Raw genomic sequence first — 6,000 nt, forward strand, 5'->3', positions numbered from 1 at the left:
AAAGGGGCTGGCCCAAGACAAGGATACAGGAAGTGATGACATAGGAAGATAAGACACCATCATTTAGAATAACCTAGCTAGCTAGCTAGCTAACAAACACATGTATACTATAACCTACCATTACCACTGGAGCTAATTTTATCCAGCCTTGCTCAGTGATCAATGCCAGATAAAATTACTATGATCCTCATGCATGTTTATTTACAGGACAACGTGCGTCCACCTCCAGTGTCGGCGAGAGCCCTTTTCCTCACGCTGTTACTCCTTTTCCTGAGGTCTAACTAGGGTGAACGGAGTCCGTGTGTCGGTGCTAGAAACCCTGGGGCACCTCAGAGGCAAACGAATCGGAGTAGCAGCCGTCCAGGGCGTTTGTCGCGGACACTGGAGGTGGACGCACCTACTTTTAGAAAAATTCCTTGCGTAGGTCGCTGGAAACTGTAGCTCGAGCATGAGTTTAGGGAACAGAAGGGTACCACTTCTGACTATAGGACAGCGAAGCAGCACATAAAATCCATCTATGGAGGAGGAGTTGTTAAGCCCCTCAAAGATTGGCACCAAGGGACTGTAGGTTCAGAGTGGACCATCCCCAAAGAAGGGACCTTTGAGGTCTGGATTTGGGAAAAGTTTGTCCGTGAATTCCCCACTAGACTCCAAAGCCATGGTTCCCTCCAGAAGGCAGAACTGTGGCTGCACGAATCCATCGAGCTCCAGCAACAGGGCATTCAAAATTCCCAGACAGTGCGAACTAACACTGTCATGTAATCCCGTCCCGCTAGGACTGCAGAGTTCAAGAGAAGCGCTTTTCTCTTTCTCTATCTCTCTGTCATCTCTCCATCTAACCTTGAGACGATGCACCATGTTTAATCCAGCTTCTCTTCGTCCTGGTTTTAAGGACGATGAGAAGGGGGGGAAAGTGGTGCAGAAAACAACGATCTTCAAACTTTCTAACCTCTCAAATGTCAATCCTTTTCTTTGCTGGTACTTGGGTCTGATTTTTGCAAAGAAGGTAAAAATCACGGCCGATCCATGGCCTGAATGTTCCACTGTAACCCTTTTATTCCATCAGGTATGCCCCCAGGCAGCCCGATGTCCACCACCGGGTTCGGGAGTTCTCTTCCGGACCCAGACTCAATAACCAGTGTTCATTCTAGTCAACCAGGTGATTGGGCCGTGCTAAAGAAACATCCGAGGACGGGACTAGAGCCGAGATATCTTGGGCCATTCCAGGTGCTGCTGATGACGCCAACCTCTCTGAAGTTCGAAGGACGAGACAACTGGATCCACACCGGTCACTGCAAGAAGCTGCTCAACTAAGTCAAAGAATGCACAGTATCACTTTTGTTTATTTGTTACAAGGAGGCATTTGTTGATAGACGATACATTATTATTAGCTCTGGCTCCTGCTCCTTGCTTATTAATCCTGTATGGGTGTCCGGGCAGCTAGGCGACCCGTAGATGTGGGATCCTCCGGTTGTGAGGAAGGTTATGCCTGGCTAGCAGACACCATTGACAAGGGTCAGGCCCATACTGACAGGAGCAGGACAGAGGCGGAGCTATGACTAGTGACGGTTAGAATCCTTTTTAAAGCTTTGGGAGTTCTTGGGGCTCACTGGTTTTCCATTGGATCCGGGTGAAAGGAAATGGGACATGTACTTATTTTTTTTGTTTCCTTTCCTTCTATACGCCGGAGTGAGATGTTCCTGATGTCTAATCGACTGAGTTACCGAAGACCGAACAGACAAGACGCCAGATGCAGACATGGACCAGATGCAGAGGATCCCAAACCAGCCGGCGACCAACGCGAAGCGCCACCTCCTAAGTCACCTCCCGAAGAAAAGAAGACGTGTCAAGATTGACTTTACAAAGACTGTTTTTTTCAAAGAAGAAGATCGAGATCCGTCGAGGGACATTGGCGAGCATATGACAAAGAGGAGGGACTGTTGTGGAAATTTTATTAGGATGTGTATTTAATATATTGTGTATTGTCATCATGTCTCTCAGTGTCAGGGTAAACCATTGGAGTGGATATCTTCCCGTGTATGTCCTGTTACAGCTGCTGGGCGCAGAGGTCTCGGTCGGCGAATGGTCCATGTGCTAAGCACTGGGCTGTGGGCCGGGGGAGACTGATGTGTTCAGCAGAGCAATGTTTTGTTGGCGTGGATGCATTAAAGGAACGTGCGTTTGTTGTCTCTAGTGCGCCTGATCAGCCGCTGGAGATAATGACGTTGTCCTGTAAATAAACATGCATGAGGATCGCCGACGGAGACCTCTGCGCCCAGCAGCTGTAACAGGACATACACGGGAAGATATCCACTCCAATGGTTTAACCTGACACTGAGAGACATGATGACAATACACAATATATTAAATACACATCCTAATAAAATTTCCACAACACGGGGAAGCAGCTAGGCCAGGATGCAGGGATAAGGGAGCAGGTCACCTCCTAAAGCATCCACGCCCTAACTCCTCACCGTATGAGCGGATCTGGATGGTAGGACGGCTCATACCCAGGATACCTAGGACCCTGAGTCGCCCTGATAATCCCTCACATAGGAGCAGGGGAGAGACGACCTGTTCTTCCAAGACACAGAAGAGCAGGAGTCTCTGCAGGCCTAACAGCAAGGAAAGGAAGCCAAGTGAAACGGCAGGTAAGTATCTAGTGGCAGGGATAACCACTGAACCAAGAACCCAGGAAGGCATGGTAACTTCCCTGCCGCAGCTGCTGGATGGCACAACAGAAGACCACACCAAGGTAAACTGGAACCCACACAAACCTACTACAATCCAAACACCAAACGGATGCAGTACGTACTGACACACAGGAACCAGCACTCCAGCAACAGCTCACAGACTCTACTTTTGGTTCACCCCTTCTGGAGGCACAACAAACAGGCTACAACTTGCATACATGCCGGACATAAAACACCAACCGACCAGACATGAAACAACAATGAGACGAGACACCACACCCTGAACATAAACCCACACAGGTAAGGAGGGGGAACATGGAGGATAGAATAGGAAGACAATTTATGCCCAACAAGGTGGCCCTCAAGGACTGGGCAGGTTCACCCAGGAAAGGAGAAGAGCTCCATCACCAAACAAGGCTGGAGTACCACTAACTCCAGCCTGGAAGCTACAGGCAATATAAACCTCGTGGCCACACCCAGGACACACCTAAATGCCCACCAGCTAGATAATTAACCTCTCTGGCACCAGACAGGGAAGGCCCAAGGAGAAAGGAGGAGGCACCTACAAGCTGTAACCACAACAGGTTGCTGCTGGAAACAGCATGCAAGGCAACCGTGTCTCGGCGCACACCAAAGGCCGTGACAGCCATGAGTGCTCACCTATTCTTCCCTCTGACAAATTTGGACTTTGGGGTGCTCTGCCTGATGGTAGTGGAGGTACCCTTGGTGTATGTGGTTTTGTCGGTGCAAGGCAGGGGTCCCACGGTCCGGATGGGCTGGTAATGCAGTGTGTTGGTGATGCAGTAGTACACTGTACTTTACTAGGGAAACTTTGCAGATGTTTTACACAGGCCCTGAATATGTCAAGCACAGTCTTTACAGTTATCATGTACAGTTTCCTAAGACTAGGAGGCAGCAGGTTAAGTCTCTTTCTTATTATCTGCTCAATCTCTCCCAGCTTGACTAAGGGGTGCAACTCATTCCTCTCACTATATTAGTATCTCCTCAATATATCACAGTCTCTAAACAGGTAATAAGGCATTTTTTATTTTATTTTTTATAATGGGGAACTTGATGTTTATTGCAGTAAAGTCTGTAGCCATGGTACCTTTTCTGACAGAATGCTTTGCACTCCCACTTGTAGAATTGTTACACTTCCTGTAGAATCCAGTAACTTTTTCCTTGGTGGGCGGGCACATATTCTGTCACTTTGCACCAGTGTTTGAGGTTCCTTGGGCTCACCAGAGGAAATTATGCTTGGAGCCCACCCCATATCTATAATGTATAATATGTTTTGATTCACATAAACATATTCTAGCTCCAAATGAGTTTTATCTACTTGACTTTTGGGGCCCACTCCACTATGTTATCAAAGTTTAGGCTAACCGGACAAATCTATGGTATTATGGTGGGCCAGTCCAACATTGCTTTGCACACCTCTGCTCCTATAGCTGTTTACACACTCACTGTCTGCATCAGACTGACCTCACTTTCTGCAGAAGGGTTGGTGCCAGCCCATGCCTAGCAATAGTAACTAGGGACCCACTGCTCTCTCCCTATACAGTCAATGAGATATACAGTATATAAAGTACAATCACATTAACCTTTTCAGTGAGACACTGCACAAATATTTGCTGAATATCAGCTTAGTTCTATCAGTTGCTCGTGAGCAACAGTCTACGAGCTGAAAAACATGTTGCTAGAAAGTAACTGACAATTTTAAATGGTATGCCACAGATCTCATCAAAAGTGAGCCTAAACTTCATAGGTCTAAAGGTTAAAGCTGTAAATTATCAGCAGGTAGGCAAGAGGTGCCCACAGCTCAAGAATACGCCAGAATCCTAGTTTACAACCCTCAAATCGCTTCACAACTAATAAACTAAGTTTCACATCGAACAATAGCCAATATGCAAAGGCTCATCCACAGTCATAGATACATCAAGATGAGCAAATTGATTCAAAACTGACTTAAATTTAATTAAAATTCGAGGTGGATCCATCCGAATCAGAATTTTGGAGAGAGAAAAAGAGACATTCTAAAAAAAATTTAAGACATAAGAAGCGAGACAAATAAAATATGATTCCTAGGATACCTCAGAGTATCATACATTAATTTTCATGCAAATTCAAGCACTTTCAACTTGGGTAGAACCGATTCATACATGAATCGAATTGGTTGACCAATACAACCAAACCGCTCCCAAATCTAATTTTAAGCGATTCATCTCTACTGACACATTGCTGGAATCAGTTTGTCTGTCACTACAGAGGGTATCACATCGATGCTGAAAGGTGCATATATACCTCGACGGTAGGGTCTTTAAAGATGGTGTCTGCTCCAGAGTGTTTCACAGAGCAAATACCTGGGTATAATGTCTGCAATTGGCGATAATGCCAATTGCAGACATTAAACCCCTCAGATGCCATGGTCAAATGTGACCATGGCAACTGAGAGCTAAACACCCTAGTGTGCGTGCTCCCGGGGCTGCACCACCATCACCTTGCTGAGATCAGGGAAGGCGTTCCTTAATAGTAATAGGCCTAAGCCTGTGCAAGGCTTCCAGGCCTATTACTGGTATATTACAATGCAGGTCTTCAGGTGGCAGCACTGCATTGTAATATACAGAATGTTCTAATCAGTAAACAAATAGATTCCATTACTGAATAGTAATGGTCATTTGATGATTGCATTTGTTAAACCCTTAGTAGTCTAAAAAAAAATATTTGAAAATATATAAATATATACACTCACCTAAAGAATTATTAGGAACACCTGTTCTATTTCTCATTAATGCAATTATCTAGTCAACCAATCACATGGCAGTTGCTTCAATGCATTTAGGGGGGTGGTCCTGGTCAAGACAATCTCCTGAACTCCAAACTGAATTTCAGAATGGGAAAGAAAGGTGATTTAAGCAATTTTGAGCGTGGCATGGTTGTTGGTGCCAGACGGGCCTGTCTGAGTATTTCACAATCTGCTCAGTTACTGGGATTTTCACCCACAACCATTTCTAGGGTTTACAAAGAATGGTGTGAAAAGGGAAAAACATCCAGTATGCGGCAGTCCTGTGGGCAAAAATGCCTTGTGGATGCTAGAGGTCAGAGGAGAATGGTCCGACTGATTCAAGCTGACTGAAATAACCACTCGTTACAACCGAGGTATGCAGCAAAGCATTTGTGAAGCCACAACACGCACAACCTTGAGGCGGATGGGCTACAACAGCAGAAGACCCCATCGGGTACCACTCATCTCCACTACAAATAGGAAAAAGAGGCTACAATTTGCACGAGCTCACCAAAATTGGAC

This window comes from Bufo bufo, chromosome 2, assembly GCF_905171765.1.
Source record: "Bufo bufo chromosome 2, aBufBuf1.1, whole genome shotgun sequence".
Classification (NCBI taxonomy): domain Eukaryota; kingdom Metazoa; phylum Chordata; class Amphibia; order Anura; family Bufonidae; genus Bufo; species Bufo bufo.